Genomic DNA, 22120 nt, shown 5'->3' on the forward strand with positions numbered 1-22120 from the left:
GAGAATTTTTCAGAGGCGGAGACCCTTGCACCTGTCTTTCCACTTGGCTCCTATTACCACTTCTGACACGTCGCCTCTCTTCTCCCCTGCTCTGCTCCACTTTTCTTTGTTCGTGCATCTTGGCATGCAACTCGATTCACATCACATGCCCTTTTACCCCAGCCGCTTGACATCACAGGAAATTACATCATATGGCCTCTGATGTTTTCCCAGAAATGATGCCACGTGTATATCTTTATCATATCTTCACATTTCTCTTTCATTCATCATCTCTATCTGCTACACCTCTGCCTCAGGATCCCTCTCACCTCTATAGTTGCTATCTTATCACCTTCGTACTCCATCTTCTTCGGACTTACACCATTTCATGTCGTACTCATCCCTTTAACAGTATTTCTACATCATCCCGTGATGCCTTCTTCTCTTTCCCAGCTTATCTCTCAACCGAACCTCTGTTATATCCAACTCACAGTTCCCTCACCTGTTCCCTCTCATTACCACCTCTCATTACCATTGCTTGCACATTTCCCATCACATCTGCCTCTCTTTATTTTTTTACCTGTGTATCGGACAGGCTCTTTCTAACCTTTCTCCTGGGTTTCTCTCCATGCCCTTCACGTTCATGTGGGTCCAAAATTTGCCTCTTCCTCCAACTTTATCACTCTAATCGCTCACATTTCTCTCTGCCTATCTCACATTCACCTACATTTTTCTCAGTTTCCCTCCCTCCTCTACTTCTGTCATTATCATCTCCATCCTCATTTTCCTCAGACCAGCAAGTTTTAAGTTATCTTAGCTCCATCCGACACAATATTCACCCCTATCTTTGACAGTGAATTATCGCTATATCTAGTTCCCCCTCTCTAATGTTCTTACTGCTATATCCCCACCACCATCTCACCTACCTCATATCTATGTCAAACCTTCTGTGGCTTCAATCTTCCAGATTTCATCTTCTTTTAGCCTGCTTCTTCAATTACTCTCCTTTTACCCCCACCTTTTCTAGTTTTCTTCTCGGCACACTCAAGCTCCTGTTTCATCTCTAGTACTCTCCTTTTTAGGTTTTGTCCGCACAAGGCTTGCTTGTGAAATCTATTGTTTTTAATATAAACTTAAAAAGGCACTAACATCTAGCCTTCTCTCTTTCCTGGCTTTTGATTGGTCCCTGTGCTTTCCTCTATTTATAATGGCTGTAGCACATTTTATTGCATTTACCAATGCTTGTTACTGGTCAGCTTCTCTAATCAGTTTTGTGGAGCCGAAATACTGTTAACATCTGCTTTGGTGGAACTATTTTTTATAAAGTTGTGCTTCTTTTTGCTTTTAACTCTTGCAGCAGATTTATATAGCAATTTATGGAGAGATTAAGTGATTTTCCCAGAGTCACAGGATGTTGTGCTGCGAGACTCGAACCGAGATCCCCAGCTCTTAAATCAGCCGCTTTGGCCGCTGCGCCACATCCTCTTCACTATCCTCTTCACTCTCGGGTTACTTGTCAGCGACCTCTTTCTTTCCTTCCTCCCCGACGATGATTAATAAAAACTGCTTTTTATTCATCATATAGCAGAAACCGATGCATTACCAATGCTTGTATATTTATCCTGAGATTCCATGTTTGATGAGGGTTTTCATGTTCACTGCCTGCTGTGTATTATTTTACCACCACTTCTAAAAACAAGCATTGGCATAGCCAATAGGTCTTGCCTTTGGGACCTTATAAGTGGACTACTGTTAACAAGTAGGCAGTAGCGCTTGTATATGCTATGCCAATGCCTGCCACAGGCCTTATGCAATCAAGGAGAATGGGTCGTCAGGCAATGAGTTTCCCTGGTTAAACTGCACCGTGAGCAGGTCATGGCCACAGTCCGTGTACGGATGGCACCAGCCTGACGAATCCACGCTGCTGATCCACTGGTGATTGAAAAATTCATCCAAAGTTAAATGTTCTACATTAAGTGGGCGTGTGGCATAACACAAATGAGCCAGGCGTGCTCATGGGAAGTTTATACAGCATTTTCTGGTAACTTTCCCTACTTCTCTACAGCTAGTTGCTGTTGTGCTGAGTAAAACTTACTCGGCCATATACCGTTTTCTTAATTTTATTATGTTGTTAAATTATTAATGTCATTAACAGCGACCCTGACATACAAATTCCCTGATATGTACTTATAAATTAAACAGTCTTACCTCTTGTTTTTTGTTTTGGAAAAATGAAAAAAAACTGTTATTTTGCCCCATAAAATCCCTGACGCTTGAGACCAAAATGTTTACCTGCGTTTTGATTGCTGCTACAGATGTTTGTGGTGTGTGTGGGTGTCGAAATATCTGCACGCTTAAAACCACGTCAGACAGAGCATTAAAATACGGAATATTCACAACTGGTAGAACAAAATGATTTATAACTGAACTAGCGAACAGACATCAACATATCCTACAAAGGGAGGGGCCGTTCACACACAACAGGAGACCGGTAGGGGTGCAATGAAAGTTCACTGAACACAGACTGTGCTCAACAGGTCGAGTCGTGCTCTGACGTCATTTAAATACATGACAAACTTGAAGACATGATCGTTCCTCGACAATGTGAAAACAAGTGATACCATCATCTGTGCGAGCCTGTCGGATAGGGGAGTTGAAAAACCATGTCCTCTTGCCATCACTAATGCCACTTTGCCTTGAGGGGTTAAAACAGGTAACTTTGAGGGGACATTTTGTAACAGTGCATGTTTGAGGCCATTGGAACAAATAGTCATAAGTTCATTGCTAAAAGAGACGATGCGTCCCCATTACCCCGTCCTAGAACGCGCTAAAGCATTGGGTACAACATGCTGACTTTTTTTTTCTGACAATGTCTGCATACTGTGTCCCGGCTGTCTGCAAAATAAACGTACACTTTTTGTTTAAAATATAATTTTAGGTCATCTAGTATTTTAAATTTTGTTTGATAACTTAAGTGCATATAATCTTTAAAATCAAATGCAAATATCTACAGATTATTAAATGTTTTTATTTGCTAAAAAGATTTATTAGAATAGGAGCCTTTACCCGTTTCTTTAAATTAATCTGTTTGTGGGATGCTAATGTGAAACAAAAAGACTCCCAGTGAAGTTTACAAATAGCTCCCTGTTGGGGGTATTAAAAAGATTCTGCGGGCAGCTTGTCCAGGCTGCATGCACTGGTCACCCTCTTCAGTTAATGAGTTCACATACGTCATGCATGTGGCCCGCACTAATCATAGCCAGGCCTCTTTCTACCCGCCCGAAGTATCAATGCCGTCACTGTGTGTAGGACTTTTCTATTACAGAGCTCCGGCGATGTTGTGGTTTATTTTTTAAAACAGTTGGGCGCTGTTTAGGATGTGACAGGGCCAGATTCTTGCCTACTTGGTTAGCTCCAAGAATCCTCTCTGGTCGCCAGGATCTTTTTATCTGCTAAATAGTGTAGAGGGGAGGAAATACAATTATCAAAACATAGTCACCAAAGTTAGACTTCATTGGGAAAAGCAGTTCTCTTTCCCGCATTCATCTGCTGTCAGGTAACACATCTCTGACACACAGCTTCAGCTACTGCACGAAACTTCGGATTGTACCATTTCTGTCTGAACACACCCACCATCGCATCTCTGCCAAGATGTACTGCACCATGAATCAGTCTTGCCATTAGGTTCAACAGACATTCTGGTAGCACAGTTCGTCCATCACTCGAAACCCACACATCCACATCTCCCTGCTCACATCCTGCTCGTATCCAGCTATCTCGTTCCTGATCAGTCACCTCATCCTGCAGTCGCTTTAGTTTCTCCCATGTATCAGCCATGGCTAACATCATGCTGAGATCAGTTCTTTCTTGGCTTTCTCCAGTATACCCTCCAGTAAATATACATCCTTGTTCTGCACAGAATCGGGCGACTTGATCAGCATAGCAATTCCCCATTGACACAAAGTCGCTTCCTTTGGAATGAGCTGAACACTTGACGACAGCTATCTCTTTCGGACATTGCAATGCTTCCAACAACTGTCTCACATATTCCCCATTTATAATGGGCGAACCAGACGATGTCATGAACCCCCTCTGTTTCCATAACTGTCCGAAGTCGTGAACGACACCAAATCCGTACTGACAATCGGTATAAATCGTTATCCGAATCTGATCAGCCGCCAAGCAGGCACGGGTTAAGGCGATGATTTCAGCTACCTGTGCGGAGTGTACTCCTTCTAGACAAGCGGCTTCAACCACCCCTGTGATGGTACATACAGCGAATGCTGCTCTCAATCGACCAGCACTGTCTCTCAGACATGAACCATCCACAAAGAAAATTTCATCAGGGTCAAGGAGCGGTTCATCAACAATGTCTGGTCTCAGTTTGGTGCACAGTTCAGTCACATCGAGACAGTTGTGATCCTCACAATCTTCGTCATCTACATTTGGAATAGGCATCAATGTTGCAGGATTTAAAACAGAACACCTCTTCAAATTCACATTCTCTGCAGCAAGTATGACTTGCTCATATTGTGTCAACCTGTTGTTCGTGAGGTGCTGTGTTTTAGTCCTTGTCATCACAGTTCAACAGAGTGTGGCACATAAACTGTAAGGGGATGTCCCATTACAATACTCTCACATCTTTCAATACTGACACCAGTTGCAGCAACGGATTTAAGACATCCGGGCAACGCAGAAGCCACTGGATCTAAGGTGGCTGAAAAATAGGCAAGTGGTCTACGGACACCTCCATGATTCTGAGTCAGAACTGCCAATGCGCAACCTTCTCACTCGCAACAGAACGATGCAAATGCCTTGTTGTAATCAGGCATCCCCAAAGCTGGAGCGCAACACAAGGCTTCTCTCAGCCTCAAAAATGATCTCAAGCAGTCTTCGTCCCATGGTACCGGATCACTTACATCCTTGGACGTCAGCCGTTGTAAGGGCTTCGCTTCAAAGGATAAATTGGGAATCCATTGGCGACAATAGACAACCATCCACATTCTGACTTCTCTCTGAGTGGTAGGCACAGGCATATTCATAATAGCCTCAATACGATCAGGTGACACCTTTCTCTTGGCTTTCTCAATTCTGTGACCCAAATACTGCACTTCGCTCAGACAGTACTGCAATTTGCTCGGAAACACCTTGTGTCCATTCTCTGCCAAATGATTCAGTAAAGCAATGGTATCGATCCTGCAAGCGTCTTCGGTTTCTGACGCAACGAGCAAATCATCAATGTATTGCACCAGAACGGAGTTCTGCGGCAACACAAGACCTTCAAGATTCTTCTTCAAGATCTGATTGAAGATCGATGGACTCTCTGTGTACCCCTGTGGGATACGACCCCACGTTAACAACACGCGGTTCTCCAGCCGGAAAGCAAAAATAAATTGGCTTTCCTCATGTAGTGGGATCGAGAAGAATGCTTGACACAAGTCGATCACTGTGAACGAATCAGCTTCGCATGGAATCTGAAACAGGATTACAGATGGATTCGGTACCACCGGACAACATGGAACGACTATCTCATTGATTTTTCGCAAGTCTTGTACAATCCTGAATTTCCCACTTGGTTTCTGTAGTCCCATGATAGGTGAATTGCATGGGCTACCCATTATCTCCTTCAGAATTCCCTGCTTGATCATAGACTCAATTACAGGCTTAATCCCTGTAATCGTTTCAGGTGACAAATTATACTGGGGCGTCCTAGGAAATTCTACATTTGGCTTGATCTGGATCTTTACTGGATCTACACCTTTGTCCAATCCGATCTCTTCTCCACTGAGGTCCCACACATCAATTGACACAGAATCCCTCAAATCGAGTGGAAGCTCCTCTACTGTCAGAGCTGGATAAATTTCTATACACACGCTGATTCACAACCTTAAAGATCGCATCATCATCCTTTGTCTGTACTTCCACTCCCTTCTGTGTGCAATAGATGGTGCAATTCAACTTGCACAACAGGTCTCTACCTAACAGGCGAACTGGACTCGAGTCGCACACCACAAACTGGTGTCGATCTTTGAAAGTTCCTATTCTCACAGGAATTGGCTCGGTCAATGGACTAGTCAGTTTCTTATTTGCTACACCAACAACTTGGATCGAAACCATTGTGTATCAGCTCACCCCAATGGCAAAAGATGCGCAAGAACTTCTTCCACGTGCAAATATTATTTTCTTGCAGGAAAAAAGTGAAAGGGTTATGTCAGTGATACTCCTCAAATCTAAAGTGTGGGTGTATGGAAGCATTGATCCTGGCTTGGGAGGAGATTGGTCAGTGCGAGTAAAGACAGACCTACTCAGCCATGTTCCAAAAGCCAAAGAGTCTGAATTTAACAGATTCTGTGCCACCTTGGGCAAACCAAGCAGTTTAGTGCAGGTTCTCTCAGAAAAGAGCCTTTAGAAGCTACATGGAGAACTCAGGGTATTGGCCTCGGTTATGCTGCAAAGAACATTCTTAGAACTCAAGGGGAAATTACATTTTGCCATTTTGCCGCTCCCCTCTGTCTCCCGTTCGCCACTAACAGCCCATGTTTGAGACTTTGGTACCCCCCTTGTGAAGCTGTGGAAAGTGTGCTTCCCAGTGTAATATACTGCAGGCCACGCCTGGGATGACCTGTAAAAGAAAATCTAGCAGGGGAACGCAGGAAATCAGGATGCATAAATGCAGAACAAAAACGAACACTCAAAAATGAAAGTACGATTCATTAAAATAGAGTATTAGAAAGAAAGAAATCAGCGTCTCTTTGTGTTCCAATAGTTAAGGTAATGGTCAGGTAAGGCGTTTTTTATCATCAAGTTACCAATATTTTCTTTTTTTCTCAACGTATCACTCGGTTGCAGCGCACTTTAATGTCAAATTAAGATCAGTCGCGGCTTGCGGGGAGGGGGAGGTGTTGCGGGGGGGTTTAAATAAAATAAAAAATCATCTTACCTGGTCCGCGCCGCCTCGGGTCCGTCCGTTGGCGCCTTCAACAGCCGCATCACTGCTGCAGTGCTGGCAAATGAGTGGCAAGCCCTCTCAGCCAATCCTGGCGCTGATGGCAGTGCCAGGGTTGACTGAGGGCACGGTTACTGTTAGCCCGCCTGCCCATTAGGAGACCGAGGTTTGAGCCTTTGCTCAACCCTCTCTCTCCTAATGGGCATGCGCCAGCCACAGCAGACACCAGTGCGCATGAGTGGATACGGCAGAAAAATTCACCCACCTTCACCACTCATGCGCACTTGTCGTGCTGCTGCCTGCCCCTGACAATGCCTGTCAGTCAACATGTTGCCGAACCGCCCACCCCCTTCAGACTCTGAAAGGGGTGGGCGGTCCGACGTCATGCTGACTGACAGGCATTGTCAGTTCTCCCTCGGCGTCTCTGAACTTAAGTAAACTGAGAGTTTACTTAAATTCAGAGATGCCGAGGGAGCTGCGGGTACGGGCGGCTGGGGGGGCAAAGCCCCAGCACCCTAATGGACGCACCGCGGCTGGTTAAGCAGTACAATTTCCTTGGTGCAACAACATCAACTGTTGCATGAATAAACATAAGGTCCCACAGGCGAGACCTATTGGCTATGCCAATGCTTGTTTACAGGGTTACAGTGTGATTCCTGTGCTGTATCTAATCTCTTATCCACATATGTCACTGAAATAAAGAATAAAATATTTACTTTTAAGCTATTTTTATCTTTATTGCACTGTAAGTGTTTGCTTTCAGGAGATGTGCAATTAAAAAGCTCATACCAACACAGACTTTGTTTAAATTTGTTTTTTTTTAAACAGCTATAAGTGCATTTTAAGCAGCATTTCTGGTACAGCTTGCTTAAATAAGCCAATGTTGTATTTTTCGTTCTTTTTATAGGATTAAACAGTTGTACTTTAAAGTCTAAATCGCTAAATATCCTATTATACTGCAAGCTTCCTTTCCTCCCCTTCGCCTGTAGATCGTTAGAGGCGCACATCACAAGCATCTTTACTAATGCATAGGTCCAAAGCAAGGTGACCTCTACCCAGCCCATCTAACCGCTCTGAAGCCTTAATAAATTGCAATCTGCATAATACTTCACACTTCCTCCCCTGGTCGCCTCCCCTGGCTACTTACAGACATACATAAAAACATTGTAATACAGTTACAGCATGGCTGCAAAGTGACTTTTCCCCAGCAAATCTTATGTGTTTCATTTAATGCAAAGTAAACATTTGTAAATGCGACCTAAATTGCTCCCTGTTTTTTTAAATAATAACCCTTGCCAGTTAGGAGCGATCCGGCGCACACCAAAAGCATTCTTACTAATGCACAGATCTAAGGCAAGGTGACCTCTTCCCAACCCATCTAACCTTTCCAAACATTTAATATGAAACAATCTGAAAAAGAGTTCAAGCTTTGTTTCCTGGCTGTGCCCCCCAGCTACTTACAGGGATACATAAAAACCGTTGTTACAGGGTTACAGACTAGTGCGACTGCAATACCAGAATCCACATTTCACAATTCGAAACACAAAACCAGCATTTGCAATGCAATTGGTCTCTTATTTGCGAGAGTTTGAGCTATTGGCATTGTAAATGACAATGCCTTTTATTTATCTGTTTTGAAAACCTGTAATGTGGTGCATAAACACGCCCTTTGTACTTATAGGCATTCCTTACGAGAAGCAAGGCTGGCAGCAACTGCGTCGCTTTTACGGCTCGTCTTGCTTCTGGTAAGCATGGACCACAAGTACAAAGAGGCGCAGTTACTGCCGGCCTCGCTTGTAGTAAGAAATGCCTATAAGTACAAAGTACGTGTTAACGCACTACTTGCAGGTTTTCAAAACATATCAATAAAAGGCATTGTCATTTACAATGCCAAAAGCTCAAACTCTCGCAAATGCGAGACCTATTGCATTGCAAATGCTTGTTCATCATTATTACACATTTGAGGAGCTTCAAAGACGTGATTTCATGTTGTACGCTGCACAGAAACCCCTTGAGTTTAATGTAATACACTATAACATCACTGCATTGCTCCATGTATAGTAAGAATGAAAGGCACACAGGGTACACATAACTGAGTTGCCTCTTCACTACGGGCACTCTCATCAGAGTTAGGGGAATAGAAATGTCTTTAACTTCATGATTAAAATCTATCCCGTTTAATATATCCGAAGTACTAAAGTAACAAAGCTTCAGCAAGCTAAATACATTTTGAATATTATTCATCATTTCTATACACAATGTTTGCTGCATGGTTTACAAGTCAAATATTCTCAATGCTTGGCAGGGGCACACAGAGAGGAGCCGCACTCTTTGCGTGACTCGGCTCTCCCATTTAATTAGTGCATGTCGATGCCCAGAGGTTGTTTAGAGGGTGGCTACAAGCAGGGCCGGACTGGAAACTTAAAACAGTCCTGGCAAAAACTAAAAATTCAGCTTGCACGGGCAGACGTCCTAATGTGCGTTAGGATAAAAGCAACTCTTTCAAGTTGCGGCCGGGATCGATAATGAGCACCACCATTCCAAGAGGCTGAACCCGGCCTTCAAGTATCAATACCGGCCTCCTGGGGCTTCAGCCTCCCGGGGAATTGCCCGCTTGCCCGGCTGGCCAGTCCGGCCTTGGCTACAAGCGGGAGCAGCAGCAAAGAGGGTGGAGTGCTAAATGCAAATTTAGATACACTTTTGTTTTAAAAGAGGTGCTGATAATGAGAAATGTGAATTGTCTTTTGCCATCAGGAGATCAGCCCCATACTGGTCAGATTATTTTAGTTGCCAGTCAGCCGTCCTGGATTCTTTTAAATCCATCCACACTGGGAAATGGTGAAACTAGGGAGTCAGTCATAATCATGTGTGAATTACATATTTGCTCCGATATATTCTGGAAATTAGCCGTTGGTGAGAATTTGCTGCATTTAGCTGTTTCAAATGTTCCCAAATGATGACAGGCAAAGGGAAAGATGCATATGGTGAACATTATTTACTCCAGAGAGAACAGTTTGCTAAAGTAGGAGAACTGAGACTTTCCAACTAAAGTACATTTTGGTGAACAGACCGGTGCTGGGCACAGTCTCTCTAGATGTGTTGGGTGCCATTATTTTATTTATCACACACTGACTAAGAGCTTTTAACCTAAATGTTCCTACTTCCAATCGTACCTGAAAATGAGAAAAGAGAAAAAGGGTAAAAAAGTGACTAGATAGCACACAATTCGATGACATTGATATGCCAGGAAATACCACTGTGTTGGAAGCCCAACTCAGATTTGTAATTCTGGGTTTGTCACCAACATTTTTGGTAAAGTGATAGAGGGTGGATTAGATATCAAGGGCCTCATGTCGGTAACGGCCGATTTTCGGTAAATATACCGTTACCGACCGGTATTTAGGCTTGTGCTATGTAGGGGGATCATTTCTGTATTCGGTAAGTTACCGAATCGGTACAATTACCGAATCGGTAATTTTACCGATTCGGTAAATACCGAATACAGAAATGAGATGTAGGGAAAGTGTGTGGTGGGTGTGGGGATTCGTTATTTACCACCAACTAAAAGTTGGTGGTAAATGACGAATAGGTGTGAAAATGCATTTTTGTGCACTGTGAAGTGTTCAATGTGGCAGACATACATGTCCCTAGGGCATGTATGTGCGCCACATGTGCACACATGGACGAATCAGGGGTGCAACAGGGTGTCAATGTAACACCCTGCCACCCATGATGATGCCTCCCCCCATTACCGAATCGGTATTTACCGATTCGGTAATGGTAACTGGCTTCCCATTGATTCCTATGGGCCTCCTGGCCCATAGGAATCAATGGGAAACAGGTTACCATTACCGAATCGGTAAATACCGATTCTAAAATACCGACACTTACCGATTCGGTATGTTTTTACCTACATTACATTTACCGATTCATAAATACCGAATCAGTAAAATTCGGTATTTAAGAATCGGTAAATGTAATTTACCTACATATGGCCCCAAGTCTCCTTGTTTCACTGGTAAAACATACTCACTGCACCATACACTAGTGTCTGCCCATCTCAGGGACCTGTCAATCTTATGAGTGGCCCTGCCAAGGTTTCTTCTTTTAGCAGCTACTACCTGAATTGAGCTTGTTTTTTAGCACCTCTAATGATTGTTGATGATGGGAAAAAGGCAGAAGTAAATTGTAAGAACGTTTTAGGGGTCCTAGGAAAGTGGGAGGTTCCTGGGCAGCAACTATCTCGGATAAAGCTGTTTCCATTGATTTTTCAGGGATGAAGATATGGCATTCCAACTGGATAATGGAGCATTACATCGTGTTTACTTATATCTCCAAGGATCGCAATTGAGAGCAGTGAAGGCTAACTCTATGGCGTGGTAAAGAGATCAGAACTCAATGACCGTATGACAAGGAAGTCATATTCTATAAACTCTATACCACGTCAATGCTATGTGTTTTAAAAGGCTAAGGATCTGATCTTGAGGGTGGCGTTGTGGGATGAAACCCCAAATATACACTTGGCGACTCATCATTATCAATCTTTATTCGTTTTTTCAAATAAAACCATAAAAGTCATAAGCATTGATAAAAACTTCACATAAATACAAAATCGTGATACAGTACATCCCGTGTGAACTAATTACAAAGTAAGATGTATAGATTCCAATGCCAAGGTTAGTCGCAGCTTGATCTAAGCCTATTAGCGGCCGTTAAAAAGCTGAGTGTGTACAAGACAGTGTCATTAGAGAGAAGTTGTAAAAAAATAAAAGCACGTCTCACCCTCCTAAAACAAGCCTTTTTAAGAATAAGGATAATAAAAGACTTTCTGAGAACCTTATAAAAACTACAAAACATTAAAAAGTGCATCATGTCCTGAGGAGACTAACTGTCGCAGCCACAGGGCATGAGGCACTGCCCTCTGTGAACATCATGTGGTTGTGCTAGGAGATAGTGAAAAAGATCAAACCAAAATCTAGTCAATAGAAAGCAATTCTAAATGCTTTTTGGCCCAAAAAGATATGGTTCAGTGGTTGATACAGTTTTTAGTGCGATTTACCTATGCGCACTGGGCTTGCACAGCTCTGTTTCCTCTCTGCCACAGCAACGCCATCTAAGAAAACACTCTTTAGCATGGGTAAAGTCCCACTTGGTGACTCGTGGGTCACCCCATCAAACAAACATCTTCTAATGTCTCCACGTGCAAAGTTGAGATAACGGAAAGTGGCCCACCCTGCAAACCAGCAGAAAATAAACACTTGTTATGCTGAGAATATAGTGACCACGCATACTTTTGCTTGAAACAGCCTTCCCAAGGTGTGTGGCTGGGAGGAACCTCCCGAGGCTTTTCTGATGCAGCTTAGCAAGGGCCTGATACCTTGAAAATTAGCTGCTATCTGCTACAATTGAGGTACTAGCATAACACGAGATTGAGGTAGGCTTCGATGTGTGTCTTCAGTATCTTGGGAATCCCATTGAACATCACAACAAGACCGGCCATCGCAATCTCTGTCTAGAAATCAAGTGCTGAACAAAAGGACTCCACAAGATGAATCTGCTCCCTCACTGGTGCATTTATCAGGCAAAATAATGTTTCCAGACTTGAATTCTTAAATCAGTCATCTCAAATAAATGCAGTAATATTGCAGAAACTGCAGCAGTTTTACTTGAAGAGAAAAGGGGATTCATGGAAAATTGTACCATGAGGCTAAATCAGTTACTCTAAACCTGTTTGTCAAGTGATAATGATGGAGCAGGTAAAACAAAAATTTGTATACCTCCTCTATTTGCATGAAATTAATTACGTACTCATTCTAGGCATTAACGTGTACTAATTAGTTTGAAGTGAGACAACTAACCAACCCTTACACCTTGATAAACACAAGATACACGTGGGACTAAAATGCTAATTGCATGGCAGAACAACTAAATTAATTAACTGTGGTACGCAAACTAACTTTAGATTGTGGTGAGATAGAGAATTGCATGATTCATGTTGCTTTTGTGATGGTTTGTGCTTACAGCGATTCAGAATGGTGAGTATTATTGCTTTAAATGTTGCTATAAGCTAGGAAAATACTAATATACATTGGGATTAGTTTGGGATTAAACATTAGAATCCTCATTTCTATATTGTAATTACTGTTATGTCTGTTTTTGCTTAAGTTGGCATTCGGGCTTGCTAGGCCGCAGTACTTAAGATAGAGCTCTTGTGGTGCCGCCGTCATGTGAGCGCGATGACTACTGCGCAGAATCGGATGGCTCTGGATATTTCCAAGTGACCTCAGCCCCTGTACCGGCATGTCCCTTGTCAAGGATAGAAGCATTGAGGGTTGCCAAGTGATGAACGGTGTGAACTACCAAGGGGACAATGGCTTGTTATTACTTCGGAACTTTCGCCTGTGAACCGAAGGATACAGGACACATTTTATGCTTTGCTATGCCACGTCTCATGGAAAACTGTGGGACATGTGAAACATTTAAGAAATTGCAAATTGAATTGGACTGATCAATCCAAACAGTTTCTAACCCTAAAATTGTTGCATATTGATCTGAAGTAAGCGGGGAAAAGGGTATAAAGACTCTCGTCCGCCCTAGGCGAGTGGTTCACTGGGCTGATCTTCCGTGGCGTTGGGTCTACGTTGAGCTGATGAAGATTTCCATGGTTTACCTTGGGTTTCTTTGATTTTTTGAAAAGTTATTCCATCTGGTAATTTGATCATTCCTGTGGGTTGAACAGTTTCGGGAGATTGTAGCAGAGACTTTGAACATTACATCTGTGTGATCGGAGGTTCACCAATGTTTGATATTTGGTAAATATAATGCAATTCGAAATCAATGCTTATGTTCTAAAGATTTGATTTTCTTCTTGAAATGAACTAAATTATGTTATAATCTGTAGCATCTAAATGCTGATGCAGAGCTAATTAATATTAGATAAACAAATTTGGATTAATAAGAAATTAGTTTGTGATTCCTTTAATTGAGTATTGAAAGTTAATCAAATGTTTCGTAGGCTTTAGTTGTGTTTTAACTGGTTCTAAATCACCATCAACCAGTCCAACTAATTGGTCCGTCGACCAACTGGTGGAGTGCCTTGATGTTAAGGTCAGGATTCTATAGGTGCAGATGTAAATAATGTGTATAATGTAAAGAAATGTTAATCCTGATAGGTAAAAAGGTACCCACATGTCCAGCGCTTTTTCTCCTGTGTACAGATTAGTGTAAAACAAGTGCGTGATTGGTGTTATGGGCCCCACCAATGAATGAGTGTATGGATGAGTTAGTATGGTGACGAGTCTGTGACATAGGGAGAATATGTAAATTTGCCCTTTCCGCTGGAGCAATAACATTGTGCTGAAAAGACACAAAGGGGAAAGAGAGCCTGTCCGATGAAGACTCCAAACATCTCAGCGACAGAGTGAAAGGCTCTGACCGTTAAAATCACTTTACCGCATTCCAGAATTCTTAAACCCTCTTTTTAATGATAGAAGACAAAAGCGAAAAGTGATCAATCACATTCCTTTTGCACAAAAACAAAGTAATAGAAGTCATGAGATTGACAGCACTGCACTGACTTTTTTGCGTAATAAAACTTTCCCCAAAGGTTGCTTTAAACATTAGGACAGCCAGTGAGAAACATCACCTACATTGTGAAACAGGCGGTGCTTTCACAAGCTTCTTGCACCTGTGTTCTTTGCTCTCCCTGGGCTTACTGATTGTAGGACCGGACTGACAACTCTGTCTTTCCCACAGTAGGCTGCAGGCTGGGGTCTACTTAAAGAGCTGGGTGGACTGCAAGGATCCCACCAGCAAAGTCTGATTCATCAGTTCAAGGAATGGCATCCCGCATACAGGGGCTGGTTTAAAAATGTTTGCCAGGGATGATTTTGGTTCCGAGTTCACCCCCGACTGACATAACCTAAAGACACCACTTGTAAGCTGAGGGAGGAAGGGGTGAATGTGTATTACTAAATAGTGCTCTGAAAGTCCTCCTGTTCTGAATTCTGCGTCCTTGCTTTTTGTATGAGGAAAAAAGTGCAAGATTAGCGTTATGCTCCGACTGTGAATGTATAAGAGACAAAGCTCCATATGGGCATCAAACTACTCGTGGTATGTTGTTTACATTTCATTAATTTGCTTGGAACACTATTTCACCTAAAAAACACTTTTATCTTTTACACTTTAAAACCAGATAAGAATGTATCCTCTACTTTTCTATGCAAACATAGCAAAAATGTAACACAATATTCAGTTTGCTGCTATATCTTCGGGCAAAAATATTTTAAACATGTATTGGTTTATTTGCCTTTCATGCCTATGAAACAAAAACGTCATGTGCCTCAAGTTGTATGCAAGTACAAACATGGAAAAGTTATTACGCAAGTTAAGCATAGCAGTGAAGATGGAATTGGCCACTCCTTGCACCTTTTTAATTAACATTTGTATGTAGTTTTGTTCCAAGTTACAGCATCATAACGAAACTATATATGAATTAGTCTGCCCTGTTTCTAATTTACTTAATGTTTTAAACAAAGTTTACATGGATCAACTTGTTTCTATTTTTAAAACTATTTCACTATTTTTTAAAACTATTGCATGTCATGCATCTGTACAATAATTTCACAGCCTGCCTAGGTCGTGTTTCCATTGTGAAAAACTTCAATATAGTTCCCTCTCCATTCTATTTAAGGCAAGAAACAGCAAAACAATGAAAAACATTTGCTCAACTTTATTACTGAAAACTTTATGGAACGTAAAGCCTAATCAATATACCCATTTTGCAATTGATTCGCAAAATCACAGTGTTTGCAACAGCAAAATGGCCTTTTGGTTTGTTGAAATCCATTTTGCAAGTCGAAAAAGCCCGAACCTTTGTGAACTGTAAAAACAGCCTCGGCTGCCTGCTTTCGCCCACTTCATGTTTTTCCATATTAAAATTGTAATGTGCATATGGTACCATGCATTATGTTTATTTAATAATTAGGGCCCTATTCCGATCTCGTTCGGAAAGCAAACAGAACGACTCATGTCCGGAATGCTTTCTGTATGACTCGTGTCAAGGGAGTCTGACCGAACAAGTACAAAGCATTTCAATGCATCCGGATACGATTCGGTCAGACTCCCATTGAATTCAAAGGGAGCCTGTGCACCGAACGCATACGCAGTCTCCCATTGACAAAAGCGGCGGTTCAGGATCATCGTGCACCCTGTGGCGGCAACTCTTGGTGCCTGCCACACTGTGCATCATCTGTAAGGGGGACCCATGGGTAGCCCCACGGGCACGATTAGGAGGGTCCCGGGTGAAGGGGGCCATGCTATGGGACCCCAAAGACCAATTCCGGCAGCCTTTTCGATCTTTGCAAAACAAATTATAAAAGCTGTCCAAATCATTAATTAAACTTGCTCGCTATAGAGCTGTACGATTCAGCTCCAGAGGGCTCTATCTCTCCGTATGCTTTCCAGAACCGATTTGGTTAGTGCTAAGGTTTTCCAGGCATCATACTTGATTGTTCGGAACTGGGAACGAGTTCGTCGGAAGCAAGGGCTCCGGATCTGTTTAGTTAAAATCAAATCCGATTCAAGGCCCTTCCAACCGAAATCGGAATTGGGCCCTTAGGGCCTGATTCACAGAACTAACTTAAGACAAAATCCTAAACTTACTACCATTTTGGTATTCACCGAAGGCACTTACTCATTTTGGTATTCACAGAAGGCACTTACTCATTTCGGTATTCACAGAAGTTAGGAGTCCTAACTTTAGGACTCCTAAATGCCTTCTGTGAATACCGAAAGCTTTAAAATTAGGATTTTTCTCAGTTTAGTAGTAGTAAAGTTAGGAGTCCTAACTTTAGGACTCCTAAACTGAGAAAAATCCTAATTTTAAGACTTTCGGTATTCACAGAAGGCATTTAGGAGTCCTAAAGTTAGGACTCCTAACTTCTGTGAATACCGAAGTGAGTAAGTGTCTTCTGTGAATACCAAAATGAGTTAGTGCATTCTGTGAATACGAAAATGGTAGTAAGTTTAGGATTTTGTCTTAAGTTAGTTCTGTGAATCGGGCCCACTGTGTTCATCTATATTTATTTGTATAAAGTACGTGGTTGGGTTGCATTAAGTGCATCATCATATTCTGTGGCCTTGTAAGTAGATATATTTTAGAAATTCCAAGAACCACTGCCCCGGGTAACTCTTGGGTTTTCCTTTGTGTTTGAGTACTGTTATGTACTATTAGCTCACATAACAAAATCTCCAGTTACAGAACAACCTGCCTAATAAATATTAATTAGGTAAGTCACTATTTGCCGCCCCCTGTGATTGGCATCAGAAACAAGGATGATGGCCTGCAAGGAGCAGCAAGCCCCCATCCCTGCATTTGCATTCTCAAATGGGAGCAATCCACTTCTAGATCACCAAATGGATGCTAATAACTTACCTTAAACTTAGGTTGTCAAGAATAGAGGGTATGAAAGGTGCAGCTTACTTGTCTTACCATTCTAGTACAGTCTGGCTCCAGGAACGTGGCACACATTCACTGAGGTAAAGGGAAGTGAGAGTAGGTAAAGAGAAGTGGGAGCGATCATAGACTCCAGCAAAGTTCACAGTGTGAACACTCACAATTAACCCTGCGCGGACTGCTCTCGCTGCACAATCACAGTTGGCTACTACGGGTATCAGCCTGAAAATGGTGAATGCCATAATGGGAAAGATTCCCACCAGTCAGGAGCAAATTCAGTTCTGCATAGCAAAGAAAACAAACCAGCTCAAGGCAGTTTTCCCTATATGTGCCTGCAGGAATAATACAGAATATGAACAATTTGCATGCTAATGGGGATGGCTCCCCCGGTGAAAGATTGTGCCACTTGGGGTACAGTCTTCACTGCCGTTTACACCAGAACTCATGGTACCCCTCCACTGTCTGTCTTACCTGATGTTTTGAAACAGCTTATGACTGAGTATGGGGCAACACCTGCCTTGGACTTAGGGATGAAACTGACGGCCAATTTTGCCATAGTATCCACCATTATGTTGAGTAACATAAAAGAGGAGGGAGCTATGTTAGCTATACACCAATGCTTGAGGGATTTTAATCCTGCCCAGCAGGAGCGGGAATTGCCTAAAATTGTCAAAGAAATCTATGAAAATTTTTGAAGCCAGACCTAGGAAACCACAGGTTAAGAGTAATTCTGAAAAGGATAACTCTAAGCAAGCACTCGATTTTTCCAAGTATAAATGGGATAATAAACAAAAAAATAAACAAAACAATATACAATCACAGGGTGGGTCTCCTCAATAGGAAACCACTGATAGGAAATATAATCTGAGAAACCATGATAATATTAGAAAGTCTGACTAGTATCAAGATACTGATACACGTTCCTCTCGTTTCATTCAGAATTTATCCGATACACGTTCAAAGAGAGGGAGATGGTCAGAGCGAGGATCAGAAGAGTGTGTGAAACCGAAGAGGGAATCACAAGCTCATCAGACTACATCATTAAAAAAGAAGAAACAAAAAAAACCTTAATCTGAATTTAAAAAGAAGATGTTAGCCAGGATTAAAATAATGCATGCCCAGGCTACTGAGGACTCTGCTTCTACAGGGAATGGGCAGTGACGATGCTGCACAGTGCGGCAGAAGTCACAATATCTCACCAGAACCTGATGGATTATCTGGTGGTAGCAGCGCTAGGTGAGCAGATAAGGGTGGAAACACCTGATACAAAGGTAAGTTTCCCCCATCCTTTATATGAAATACCACTTCATTTGGAGGGGGATATAAGAGAAACATCAAGGCTCCCTTTTGGGAGAATTGACATTTGGTTCTGATATTCTTTTGGCTGAAAAATACTGGCCACCTGAGTTTGTAATGGAATGCTCAATGGGGGAAACAGTAATTTTACCTGCTTTCTCTGACCTCGTTCCAGAATCAATTAAACATTCATATGCCAAGGTGTGGGCATTAGCGCTAGCTCCTGCTTTATACCACAATGATGTTGGGTGGGATGATGAGTCACCTCATCACAAAATCCCATTAAAAACAACTCCTGAGAGACACTACCCAATAAAATATGAAGCTAAAAAACAAGTTGGGGAAATCCTAGAAGAACCTGAATACCAGGGTGTAATAGAAAATTGCGCCTCATCCAATGAATAATCCATTTTTTTCTGTAATACTACTGAACAATTCATAACGTCTAGTTTTACACTACCAGCATTTAAACACATCTAATCTCACATTTGCAGTACAAAATGCACAGTGCTGCACTAATTAATAACATAGTGCAAAAAAAGTACAAAACAACACCAGACATCTCAAATGGATATTTGCCAAAATATAGCACCTGAAAGCAGATATTTGACAGCATTTTTACGGCACCAGGGTTACAGAGACAATTTTTCTGTTTACCTCAAGGGTATAGGAATAGCCCTGGGCTGTTTTCAGGCAGAGTAATAGAGTTACTTCAAAATTTGATGAGGAGGCGTTGCACTATGTAGATTATATTTATCTGATGGGCGATGAATTAATAGAACACTTGGCCAGAGTAGACTGTACAATTCTATGGTGTACTCACCTGGGCTACAAATTAAATTTAAAAAAATTAAAATAGACCATCTACATGTCCTGTTTCTGGGATACGAGTTGTCAAGTGAAGGCAAAAACGTGGCAGAAGTTTTTTTTAGAAAAATGTGAGTTGCTCCAATTTCCAACGACTCTGAAAAGACTACAATCCATTTTAGTATTTTTTAATTTTGGCAGCACAAACATTTTGGATTATGCAGAACAAGTAAAACCATTCTATGACTTGATTAGACCCAATTTTTCAATCAACCATTGGACACAGGAACATACAAACATTTTAAGTTCGTACAAGCTGATATGATAGCTTCCAAACATGTAAACACATCCAACCTGGTGATCCCTGTAGTCGCTGGACCAACAGGGTACACCTTCATCACTTTCAATACAATACCGATTACATAAAAATCACAATTGTACACAAAGGCTGAAATGCATTTTGCTCCCACTGAGAATATTCTCACAGCGGTACAGACTGCTGTAGTGAGAGAGCAGGGGAAAATGCATAATTGTTATGACTTATAGGCCGTTACAAAAGCGAGCGTTACAAAAGCTAAAGGTTCACATCCACGTTGGATGCAATGGGCTAGCTCTCTCACTACAACAGATGTAGACTACAGGTTTGATTCTACATTACAAACAGGCATTTTTGCAGTATGAACAAGAATGTCCTCTGACAAATAAAATAATGCCTCTAGATTGATATAACTATCATTTACACTGATGGGTCTGTTCAGCCTGCCGTAGGGACAAGACACCAATATTCCACGGCATGCGCAATTGTAAAGGAGCGCATGCATGATGGAAAGGTCAGTCCTGAAAAAAAACACACAATGTACAGAGCAGCTGGCAGAACTCAAAGCCCTGATACTGACACTACCAAAATATGGATCATGGATTCCCCACACTAATAGTTTGTGATTCATATTACTGGGTCCAGTCCTATAATTATTACCTCCAGATCCTAATGCATATGTTATGTTATGTTATGTAATGTTAGGAACACTTAAACAGCGCAACAGTTATCATAAGGTATTCTGGCGCTTGCTGCAGTCCTCCTAACTTTCACAGATTGCTGCCAGAATGTTGTTCAGAACAACCATGTTTTCAACGCCTTCCTAAAGGCCAATAAATCAATAGAGTTTCTTAGATGGAAGGGGAGCCCATTCCAAGTCTTTGCTGCGCCAGTGGCAAAACTTCTGCCTCCCCATCCAACTTTTCTTTATAGGTGGTACTATTACTAATTTCGCTCCTGAGGAGTGTAGGGATCTTTTGAGCACATACCACTGGAATTGTTGATTCAAATGAGCTGGGCCTGTACCTTGAAAAGCTCAGAAAACTAAACAGAGGGTTTTAAAGTGTACTCATTTTCTAACGGGAAGCCAATTACGTTTTTTGAATGCACTAGAAATTGGTGCAAATTTCGGGGTTCCAGTAAGCAATCTGGCTGCCGCATTTTGCAACATCTGTAGCTTTTGCATATAGCGCTTCTGCATATTCAAGTATAGACTATTGCAATAGTCTAGTCTCAACATAATCAATGCTGTGACCACTGTGCGCTGGCTGTCTTTCAGCAGAAGAGGCAACATTTTCCTTGTCCTGAGAATATATGTTGTGGCTGAGACTACCGCATTGACCTGGCAGCCCATTTCAAGGCTGTTATCTATAACCACTCCCATGTTTTTCACTTTCCTGGAGGGTATAAGTAAAGTCCCCATCGATTATGGCCACCAACCGGGGGTCCAGAAATTAGCATCCTTCCCAAACAGGATGACCTCTGATTTGCGAGAATTTAGCTTTAAACAGTTTTGGTTCATCCAACTTCCTACTGCTCCATACAATCCTGGAGCCTCTTCCCAGTTGCCTTCTCCTACCCTGGTTGAAGGGACACCACAATTTGAGTATCGTCGGCGTATGAGGTAAGACAAAAGCCGAATGACTCAATCAGAGGGGCCAGAGAGGACACATAAATATTAAAAAGCGTAGGGCTTAATGATGACCCCTGAGAAACTGCACAAGGGAGTGAGAACGGTTTAGAGAAAAACTCACCTACTGGGACTTTAGTTTATCTGAGAGGAAGGATTTGAGGAGATTCCATGCTTTATCCTGCACTCCACAAGCCATCTGTACTCCATGATGGACCGTATCCAATGCTGCGGAGAGGTCAAGCATGATCAGTGCGGCCTTTCCTCCCTGATCCAGTGCTATCCTGATCTCTTCTGTGGATTTCAGAAGGGCAGTTTCCGTACTGTGCCCTTCTCTGAACCCAAATTGAGTGGGGTCCAAAATCTTGGCCTCGCGTAGATAAGTGCTCAGTTGAATATTCATATGTTTCTCAAACATTTTAGAGGGAAGTGGGAGGCGTGAAATGGGGCGAAAGCTGTTTGAATCTTTCGTGTCCAAACGCGGCTTTTTCAAAAGTAGCATAACTGATGCTATTTTCCACACTTTAGGGAAATGCCCTTCAGCAAACATAGCATTCCATAAGTGAGGGAGTGCCATGGCAATAGGTTCTGAAGCCAATTTTTCAACCGCCACTGGACAGGGATCATAAGGTGAGCCTGATTTGGCTGACAAAAGAAGCTTGAGTGTTTCTGTTGGGGATACTGGTGCAA

General features: G+C 42.2%; 1 protein-coding gene and 1 long non-coding RNA gene across 3 annotated transcripts in view; one reads left to right on the forward strand and one right to left on the reverse strand.

Moving 5' to 3' along the window:
- Positions 1 to 13887, forward strand: part of LOC146809823 (uncharacterized) — a 77135-nt gene extending 63248 nt beyond the window's left edge. The window contains exon 3 of the long non-coding RNA XR_014966490.1: positions 11200 to 13887. This is a non-coding gene — a long non-coding RNA (uncharacterized LOC146809823). The remainder of the gene's footprint in view (positions 1 to 11199) is intronic.
- The window catches only part of LOC146809822 (histo-blood group ABO system transferase 1-like), a 557769-nt gene that overhangs the window by 420417 nt on the left and 115232 nt on the right, over positions 1 to 22120 (reverse strand). The gene's annotated exons all lie outside the window — the stretch shown is intronic.

The sequence above is a fragment of the Triturus cristatus genome, chromosome 7 (genome assembly GCF_964204655.1).
Source record: "Triturus cristatus chromosome 7, aTriCri1.1, whole genome shotgun sequence".
In the NCBI taxonomy this organism is placed as follows: domain Eukaryota; kingdom Metazoa; phylum Chordata; class Amphibia; order Caudata; family Salamandridae; genus Triturus; species Triturus cristatus.